Here is an 11,163-nt window from a genome sequence, read left to right as displayed (position 1 = left end):
GCATGAAGGAGCTGTCCATCAAACGTATTTATTTTTTTTATTCACAGAAAGAAAATCCCAAAGTGGGATTTGGGGATTTTCTTTTTTAAACCAAAAAAAGCCACCCTCTGGGGGGGGTTTAAAGGAGCTGTCCATCAAACGTATATATTTTTTTAATTCACAGAAAGAAAATCCCAAAGCGGGATTTGGGGATTTTCTTTTTTAAACCAAAAAAAAGCCACCCTCTGGGGAAAGGGGGGGGGGGGAGGGAGGGGTCTTAGTCTTTTTACCTGGTGGTGAAGAGCAGTAAAAAATGACTATCTGTCTGCCCATCTAAATTGGGTGGGTGGATATGTAGTCGGACATGATGGCCCTTACACCATCATCAGGCCATTGGAGAAGTTCAGCCATGGTGGAGACGAGTAGTCTCCATTGTGGCCAAATTATGGTCCACCCGCATATAAATTCGGTGGGCATACCACTATATTGGCAGTAATTATATTCCATCTTGGATTACTGCCACTATATAAATCAGGCCCTTAGTTGGGGAATTCAAAGATTTATTTAACCGTGAACTGGGGTTGTAAAAGGATTTTGAGCTGGATATCAAATTGAAGGAAAGGGCTATACCTGTAAAGCATAAACTAACGACTGTTCCTCTCAGCATCAGAAATTATTTGGCCAAAGCTTTACACGTGTTACAAACACAAAGGATGATTGAACCGGTTTTTAGTTTGCCTTGGCTTTCTCCTATTGTCAAAGCTAAAAAGAAGAACAAGGGGTTACAAATTTGCATAGATCTAAGAACAGTTAATTGCAATGTGTGGATTGATGCTCATCGACAACCTAGAATTGAGCACTTGGTGGTGAAATTAAATGGTGCTAATTTCATTAGCAAATTTGATTTAGGATCAGCTTATCATCAAACTGCCCTAGCTAGCTCTTCACGTGATCTTACAGCTTTTGTAATACTTGGTTGCAAGCATCTGCTGCCTCTGTTTTCAAAGAGTAATGGACAATATTTTAGGAAACATGAAATAAACTCTTACTTTCCAAGAAGTGCACCAGGGATGAGTCACAAACTGGATTTAGCCAATGCCATTGAGGAAGCTAGCAGTAAAGATCAGGTCATGCCATTTATTAGTCTATGTGAGTTCTATGCAAAATTTCTACCAATTTGTTTCTCAATCTCTGTACCTATCGCTAACCACCAAAACAAAGTAAAATGTAGGTGGAGTGATCAACAACAAGAAGCATTTCACAAATTAAAACTTTCTAATTACAAGCACCTCTTTCACAACCATACATTCCAAGTCTCCAAGTTAGCGTTACCGTGGAAGTTAGTGATAGAGGATTGGTAGCTGTAGTTATACAAAGATGTGAAAATTTAGCAAGAACTGTTGCTTTTCCTTCAAGAGTACTTAGAGAGTCAGAAAAACATGCTCAGTGGTTGAGAAAGCAAAGTTATTTTTAACAGACCTAATGTGCATCCTGAAAAACTTACTGCAAGATTATCCAGGCTTTACACCACGTAACTTGAATGCAATTTCACTGTAGTTCATTTTCCTGGGTTTACCAATAAAAGGACAGGAAGAAGAAAACATACAGTCTGAAACAGAGATTGAAGACTGTATTGTGGCCTTATTTATTTCAATTTACAAAGTTGCATTTCCAAAGATTATTTGGAGAATACAACATCTATTGATAATGAGTTTTGTGAAGTTATTTAGTATGCAATTCACAGTTGGCCTAAGGAGGCGAATCTTTCAGGAGATTTACAGAGTTTGGCAAAAATAGCTTTTGAACTATCATTGATCTAAGGAATTCTTTACAGACAGGTCTGGGTCATGTGGGGCATTTGAGGATGACAATGAACAAAAATTGATTACGTGAAACATATTGGTGGCCGAAATGGGATTTTGAAGTAGAACAGAAAATGAAGAAATGTGAGGTTTGCAACAGGTATGATAAACATTTGATTGTAAGGATGCCACCTAGCTGAGGAGTTACCTGAGAATGTGTGGGAGAAGTTCGGTCCATTCACTAGTTTTGGAAATATAGTGTAATTAGGTGTAGTATGTAACAGGTCCAAGTGGAGCGAAATGGAATTTGTTAAAGTTCCCAACACAGCTTCAATTATTGATTTTCTAAGAAGAATTTTCTCACAAGAGAATCTTCCCAAAACTGTAGTCTCAGACAGTCGGGTGCAGTTTACGTAGAATGTCATGTTGATTTTTTTTTTTGTTATAAGTGTTTTTTTATTGTCACCATAAACATGGACATAGAGCACATCCAAGAGATCGCAGTGCCATCTATGTTAAATAGAATGATAAAGTAGTATAAAAAAATGTCATCTGTCGACCTTCGCCTACAGTTTCAGTGTAGCCGTACATTAAATGACTTAATAAGTAGGTGCCCAGCTGTGTGAATTGGGTTGGGGGGGTGGAGTGTCATACCTCTATGCAACGAAGGGGTGGAGTGGGAGGCATTGAAAACCAGGAGAAGGTCCCCAGCCAATTTCCATCATGTATTTTCACCGGCTTTAGGGCCATGTGTCCCATGATTGAGAATATTCCTCTCATGCTCCCTGTATTGTATGGTACTTTTGGAGACATCCCCTAAGATATATACCTCCTTTTCTATCACTGAATAGTAGTCTATTCCTGCCCTCCAACTATCCAAAGATATTCATTGCACAATATCCCTCTTAGCCAGAATATACCTCAATACCAGGTGTAGCCTATCACACCTGTTCCCTCCCCACTCCTCCAGAATGCTAAGGAGGACCATCTTGAGGGGAGAGCTGTAGCATGTTGTCCCACACTGAATGCAAAGCGCTATGTGTACCTAGTATGTCCGGATCAGAAGGCATCCCTAAACCGGGTAACAGCAATTACAAAGTGGTCTTTGCCATGCATCCCATTACAACAGAAGCATTACAACGCATGCTTCTTTACCACGTATGCCTTTACATGCATATTTTTACCACAACCTGTCTTTATAATGCATGCCATTACCACAATAAATGTAAGTATTTTGCAGGTAAGTGTATTATATGTCTGTGTGTATATAGATATATATGCTGCTCTCCGTAAGGTGGATTACAGATATGAACACGAACACAAGCAGTAATCCGGTCCCGTCTACTGCAATCAGTACTCTTGGAGCAATAATATATTCAAAATTGTATTCCACAATTGCCAGGATGACAAACGCGTTTGGGGACGGTCGCCTTCCTCAGTGTCAACAAAATAAATTCATTTGAATGTCATTCAAATAAAGTTATTCTGATACAAAACAGGAAATCAGTGACAGCAAAAGAGAGAGAATGTGCATCCCTTCTGACGGAAACAGTAGCAGGCAACTTTTAACATTGTTGTCAATACAGGCGTGGTAGTAGGTAAAGTTCTATGCTAATGCATTCCAATCCCCAAATGCCTATACACTACCCGTTGGACCGACCTGTATATCGTTCTGTATGGGCAATGTGATAACAGGTTCGGCACCACCCTGAAACTATATTATTACAGTTTGCAACAGTCACGCCCTGAATGGGCAGAGTAACTCATATGGCCACCTATTGTTCCGCCCGGGCTATGAATCAGCCAAGTGGATCCACATTTCCTCCTCATGGTTTAAACATTTCCAAACAAAGCACACTCCAGGGAATCCTCGCCGTAGGAGTAGGAGGGTGGCGCATTCGCCTGTGGAGAAAATATATATATACATATATATATATATATATATATATATATATATATATATATATAACTCCAAAACAGCGCTCCTTCTGAATTGCTGGGACCCAAGGGAGCTGGCGCACACGCCGGCGGAGCACGCCGGAAATAAGATATGTCCAAATGTCAGATATCGTGCGCTCTCAGGAACAAAGTAGATCGACACAGATAGCGGAGAAACGGGTGTTTATTCACAACGCGTTTCGACTATACAAGCCTTGATCACGTGAATAACAGTGCTGCGGTGGCAATGAACTTAAAAGAGTGAAGGGCTGTCAAAACAAACAAAGGACCAAGTACATGGTAATCAGTATCCTACTGTGGCGGCCATCTTAGAGTGGTCAAATACCAACAAAACATGGAAATGTTCATTCCCAAGTTGTCCTGCTGTTGCATTGTCAACAAATAAACAACATTAATGATAAACACATAAATAATATCCAAACTGCATTATATTATGGAACCTGGCAAGTGCCTAATGTTAAGTTCACCCTATGTGACTCCAAGTGGAGAGATAAATTTGCAAGGCACAGAATGTAGCCAGTGTATGCGGGATGTCAGGACGAGCATAGCAGTATATAAAACATAGCGACAGAGGGAGAATAGTATGTGTTCCCCAAGTGGGGCTAACCGTGTTGACCAAGAGATGGACCAAAGTCTTTTCATACGCCCATGTGTCCAGAACTGGTGATGACCTCAGTGAGATGGAGGGGAGAGAGGGTAGGCTGCCCGTGCAGAGTGAGTGTCAGTGTTGGGGCCCCTTCCTCTCCTCCTGAAAAGAAAATAAGAATACATAATTAAAAACAGATGCAAATGGGTCTGCATCAAACACAATTCTAGTGCAAGTTCTAACGTAGGAAGAAGGGAAGAAAGTGCACACTAGTTGCAGCGACAAGACATAATCCAACCATATGTACATCATACATAAACATATTGACACATAGTCCAAATACATCATTCTCTAAGATGTATGGCCAATTCTTCGTCCTGATTGAGACCACCAGGGTTTTTGCTTTGAAAGTCAACAATGTATTTGGATTCCCTTTGTCTCAACCTCAGTACCCTGTCGCCTCCCCTGGGAATGCTGGGGATTTGTTCAAGAATAAAGTATCTGAGTAATGTGGCATCAGAGAAATGATGGTCCCTGTAGTGCCGTGCAACAGGATATTTTTCGTCCATATGCGTTATGGCCCTGCTGTGTTCCAGTACCCGTTTTTTGGCCTGGAGGGTAGTGCTCCCTATGTACCATTTGTTGCAAGGACATGCAATCACATAGATGGCAAATGTGGTGCTGCAAGTGAGAAATTGTTCTATCTTTTTGTACACTCCATTGTATGTAATCGTATTGAGGAATGTACTTTGTTTGCATGCCTTGCAATGGCCGCAGGGAAAAAATCCCTGCAACCCGTGTGTGTGTCTGTCAGGGTACATGGTAATATCGCTGCGTACCAGCATGTCCCTGATGTTCTTCCCCTTCCTGTATGTGATACTGGGTCTCTTGGGAATGCTGGTGCCAATGATGTTATCGGTAGTAAGAACATCCCAATTTTTGGTCAGGATACGTTTGATGTTGTCTGAATTGGTGTTATATGTCATGATGATGCGCGTGGTATCGTCATCATCCTGAGATGTCAGTGTCTGTTCGTTGGTCAGTGTTGAAGTTCTAGAAATCCCGCTGGCCCTGTCTCTAGCTCTGTTAAGTACCCAATTGGGATAGCCTCTCTCTCTGAAACGTTCAAACATCCCCTCACTCACTTGTGCATAGGCTTCCTCTGAGTTGCAGTTTCTTTTGGCCCTCATGAGCTCGCCAAAAGGGATGCTCCATTTAAGTGTCTCTGGGTGGCTGCTCAACGCATGCAAGATGCTGTTGCCAGCTGTTGCCTTTCTAAAGAGAGTGGTGTGTAATTGGTTGTCAAGGATGTCAATTCTGACATCCAGATATTCTGCCCTTGTACTGCTGACATTCCCCGTAAGAACAATATTGCTGGAGTTTTGATTCAGGCACTCGATGAAAGCCAGAGCTGCCTCCTCGTCACCATCCCAGACAATAAAAAGGTCATCGATATAACGCAGCCATTTAATGACATGCGCGAAATGATGGGCAAGGTCTTGCTTTGCCCGTATGGTCTCCTCCCAGTGACCCATAAAAAGGTTGGCAAAACTGGGGGCAAAGCAAGATCCCATCGCGGTACCTGTTGTTTGCCTGTAAAGTGTACCATCAAACAGAAAAATGTTGTTGGCGAGACAGAATTCCATCATCCCCAACAACATCCTGCTGTGTTCCCTGAGTCTGAGAGGTCTTGCGTTGAGAAAATGTTCACAGGCCCTCAAACCTTGTCTATGTTCAATGATCGTATAGAGGGATTGTACATCCAGTGTGATGAGAAAGAATTTCTCATCCCACTGGATGTCTTGGATCTTGGTGAGGAAATCTTTCGTGTCCCTCACATAGCTGGGAAGTTCCATGACAAACTCTCTAAGGAAATGGTCCACGTATTTGGAGACATGTTCCGTGACACTCCCTCTCGATGACACAATGGGGCGTCCTGGGGGATCTATGGGGTTTTTGTGTAGCTTGGGCAAAAGGTATAGTACAGGGAGCACCGGATGATCGTTTTTGAGGTATCTGTACTCCTCCCATTCTAATATCCCTTTATCTTTCCAAACAAGAAGTTTGTCCCAAAGATCTATAATGCTGAGATTGTATATCTCCATAGAGACAGAGATGTAGCTCTGGGAATCACCAAGCTGTCTGAGAGCTTCTGCTACATACTTATCACGACTGAGAATAACAACATTGCCGCCCTTGTCAGCAGGGCGTACTACCACATTGGAGTCATTGGCGAGCTCAAGAAGAGCCTGCCTCTGATCAAAGGATAGATTGTTATATTTGGAGTTGTTTTTCTTTTTGTTTGTTCTGTAAGTACATAGGGCTTTGGCCACACAGTCATGGAACGTGTCTATGTTGTCATGTGGAAGGGAAGGGAGAAATGTGGATTTTGGTTTAAAACCTGATGATGCACTGTCATCCATGACGACCCCACAATCAATAAGGGTCTGAGTATTGCTGGTCGACACAGAAATGTCATCCCCATTGGTCACATTGTGGATGTTCACATCAGTGGCACTCGTTGCTTCTCGTTCTAGTTCAATGAGATTGATCAAAGCATCCATATCTCCTGTGGACATCTCATTCTGGCGTTTTGGGATGAATGGTTTCGTACCAACAGTATTGCCCAATCTTTTGAGGGCATGCCATTTTTTCAGTTTTAATTTGCGAGTGAACTTAAACAGATCAATCCTGGTCTCAGTGAAGTTAAAAGATCTGGAAGGGCAGAAGGACAGACCCAGGCAGAGAGTTTTTTTCTCTAAATCACTCATGACCCTGTTAGACAGATTGATTACAGTTTTGTTTACCATAGTCATGTCCATTATCGCATCCTTCTGGAGCGGGTTCTGTAGCTTCCCATGCCGCCCCTTCCTCTGCCTCTCCTCCCATCGTTGGTGGATTCTCTTTCTTCTATTCCTTCGTTTCCTCGTCCCCTTCCACGTCCTCGACCTCGTCCCCTCCATCCTGGTGTTGTCTTCGCCGGAGCTTCCTTTGTCGTCCGTCTGCTCCGGCGCAGGTGACGATACTCCTCTAAAAAATTCACTTGCCGTGTTGATGTCTCCAGGCTGTTAGTTTCTTCCGTGGAGATGTCAGATTCAATGTCACTGGCTGTGGACGTAGATGGTGTTGGTTCCGTGTCTCTGTCCTCACTCGTGGATGGTGGTTTATCTTTATGCTCGTACAGATGGTCATACTTGCGGCTAAAAGTGAGAATTCTGCCAGACTCATAATCATTGTAGTCCCTGTTCATCTTTCTCTCCTTCCGTGCTTTAATCTCCTCTTCATGTTTTTTCAGCCGTTCTTTCATGCTCTGTAGAGACTGGCAGGAGCAACTTGTATTTCACAAGGGGAACAGTACTCACGCATTTAGCGGATATTGCACTCGGGTGTAGTGCACATGGAAGAAGAGGAGGAACGCAGGGCGGCTGCCCTGGCGATATTTGCCAAGAAACCCAAAAGCATGACAATCAACAAACCAGGAACAACCACGATGGTATCCACAGACGACAAAATGAATAAACTTGAGAAACTCAAAAGAACAGAAATCTCAAAATGGTGGGAGGCCATTTCACTCCAGAACTACATTGACCAGGAAATGGTGCCCAGGGGTCTAAGAATTTTTACAACACCGACCTATGAAGCACCCAATCCAGCCATGCTCAAAGAATGGTCTGAGAACTCAGCCACAAGCTCCAGGCGCATGCTTGAGATTTTAGTAAAATACGCTTGGATTGACAGAGAGACAATTCTGAAACAAATACAGGAAATCACTGCAGAATTGAGAAATATCGTAGACAAAGAGACCATAGATAAATCTCTACAGAGCATGAAAGAACGGCTGAAAAAACATGAAGAGGAGATTAAAGCACGGAAGGAGAGAAAGATGAACAGGGACTACAATGATTATGAGTCTGGCAGAATTCTCACTTTTAGCCGCAAGTATGACCATCTGTACGAGCATAAAGATAAACCACCATCCACGAGTGAGGACAGAGACACGGAACCAACACCATCTACGTCCACAGCCAGTGACATTGAATCTGACATCTCCACGGAAGAAACTAACAGCCTGGAGACATCAACACGGCAAGTGAATTTTTTAGAGGAGTATCGTCACCTGCGCCGGAGCAGACGGACGACAAAGGAAGCTCCGGCGAAGACAACACCAGGATGGAGGGGACGAGGTCGAGGACGTGGAAGGGGACGAGGAAACGAAGGAATAGAAGAAAGAGAATCCACCAACGATGGGAGGAGAGGCAGAGGAAGGGGCGGCATGGGAAGCTACAGAACCCGCTCCAGAAGGATGCGATAATGGACATGACTATGGTAAACAAAACTGTAATCAATCTGTCTAACAGGGTCATGAGTGATTTAGAGAAAAAAACTCTCTGCCTGGGTCTGTCCTTCTGCCCTTCCAGATCTTTTAACTTCACTGAGACCAGGATTGATCTGTTTAAGTTCACTCGCAAATTAAAACTGAAAAAATGGCATGCCCTCAAAAGATTGGGCAATACTGTTGGTACGAAACCATTCATCCCAAAACGCCAGAATGAGATGTCCACAGGAGATATGGATGCTTTGATCAATCTCATTGAACTAGAACGAGAAGCAACGAGTGCCACTGATGTGAACATCCACAATGTGACCAATGGGGATGACATTTCTGTGTCGACCAGCAATACTCAGACCCTTATTGATTGTGGGGTCGTCATGGATGACAGTGCATCATCAGGTTTTAAACCAAAATCCACATTTCTCCCTTCCCTTCCACATGACAACATAGACACGTTCCATGACTGTGTGGCCAAAGCCCTATGTACTTACAGAACAAACAAAAAGAAAAACAACTCCAAATATAACAATCTATCCTTTGATCAGAGGCAGGCTCTTCTTGAGCTCGCCAATGACTCCAATGTGGTAGTACGCCCTGCTGACAAGGGCGGCAATGTTGTTATTCTCAGTCGTGATAAGTATGTAGCAGAAGCTCTCAGACAGCTTGGTGATTCCCAGAGCTACATCTCTGTCTCTATGGAGATATACAATCTCAGCATTATAGATCTTTGGGACAAACTTCTTGTTTGGAAAGATAAAGGGATATTAGAATGGGAGGAGTACAGATACCTCAAAAACGATCATCCGGTGCTCCCTGTACTATACCTTTTGCCCAAGCTACACAAAAACCCCATAGATCCCCCAGGACGCCCCATTGTGTCATCGAGAGGGAGTGTCACGGAACATGTCTCCAAATACGTGGACCATTTCCTTAGAGAGTTTGTCATGGAACTTCCCAGCTATGTGAGGGACACGAAAGATTTCCTCACCAAGATCCAAGACATCCAGTGGGATGAGAAATTCTTTCTCATCACACTGGATGTACAATCCCTCTATACGATCATTGAACATAGACAAGGTTTGAGGGCCTGTGAACATTTTCTCAACGCAAGACCTCTCAGACTCAGGGAACACAGCAGGATGTTGTTGGGGATGATGGAATTCTGTCTCGCCAACAACATTTTTCTGTTTGATGGTACACTTTACAGGCAAACAACAGGTACCGCGATGGGATCTTGCTTTGCCCCCAGTTTTGCCAACCTTTTTATGGGTCACTGGGAGGAGACCATACGGGCAAAGCAAGACCTTGCCCATCATTTCGCGCATGTCATTAAATGGCTGCGTTATATCGATGACCTTTTTATTGTCTGGGATGGTGACGAGGAGGCAGCTCTGGCTTTCATCGAGTGCCTGAATCAAAACTCCAGCAATATTGTTCTTACGGGGAATGTCAGCAGTACAAGGGCAGAATATCTGGATGTCAGAATTGACATCCTTGACAACCAATTACACACCACTCTCTTTAGAAAGGCAACAGCTGGCAACAGCATCTTGCATGCGTTGAGCAGCCACCCAGAGACACTTAAATGGAGCATCCCTTTTGGCGAGCTCATGAGGGCCAAAAGAAACTGCAACTCAGAGGAAGCCTATGCACAAGTGAGTGAGGGGTTGTTTGAACGTTTCAGAGAGAGAGGCTATCCCAATTGGGTACTTAACAGAGCTAGAGACAGGGCCAGCGGGATTTCTAGAACTTCAACACTGACCAACGAACAGACACTGACATCTCAGGATGATGACGATACCACGCGCATCATCATGACATATAACACCAATTCAGACAACATCAAACGTATCCTGACCAAAAATTGGGATGTTCTTACTACCGATAACATCATTGGCACCAGCATTCCCAAGAGACCCAGTATCACATACAGGAAGGGGAAGAACATCAGGGACATGCTGGTACGCAGCGATATTACCATGTACCCTGACAGACACACACACGGGTTGCAGGGATTTTTTCCCTGCGGCCATTGCAAGGCATGCAAACAAAGTACATTCCTCAATACGATTACATACAATGGAGTGTACAAAAAGATAGAACAATTTCTCACTTGCAGCACCACATTTGCCATCTATGTGATTGCATGTCCTTGCAACAAATGGTACATAGGGAGCACTACCCTCCAGGCCAAAAAACGGGTACTGGAACACAGCAGGGCCATAACGCATATGGACGAAAAATATCCTGTTGCACGGCACTACAGGGACCATCATTTCTCTGATGCCACATTACTCAGATACTTTATTCTTGAACAAATCCCCAGCATTCCCAGGGGAGGCGACAGGGTACTGAGGTTGAGACAAAGGGAATCCAAATACATTGTTGACTTTCAAAGCAAAAACCCTGGTGGTCTCAATCAGGACGAAGAATTGGCCATACATCTTAGAGAATGATGTATTTGGACTATGTGTCAATATGTTTATGTATGATGTACATATGGT

Source organism: Triturus cristatus, chromosome 8 (assembly GCF_964204655.1).
Source record: "Triturus cristatus chromosome 8, aTriCri1.1, whole genome shotgun sequence".
NCBI classification, from domain to species: Eukaryota; Metazoa; Chordata; class Amphibia; order Caudata; family Salamandridae; genus Triturus; species Triturus cristatus.
Note: the sequence above shows the minus strand (reverse complement) of the source record.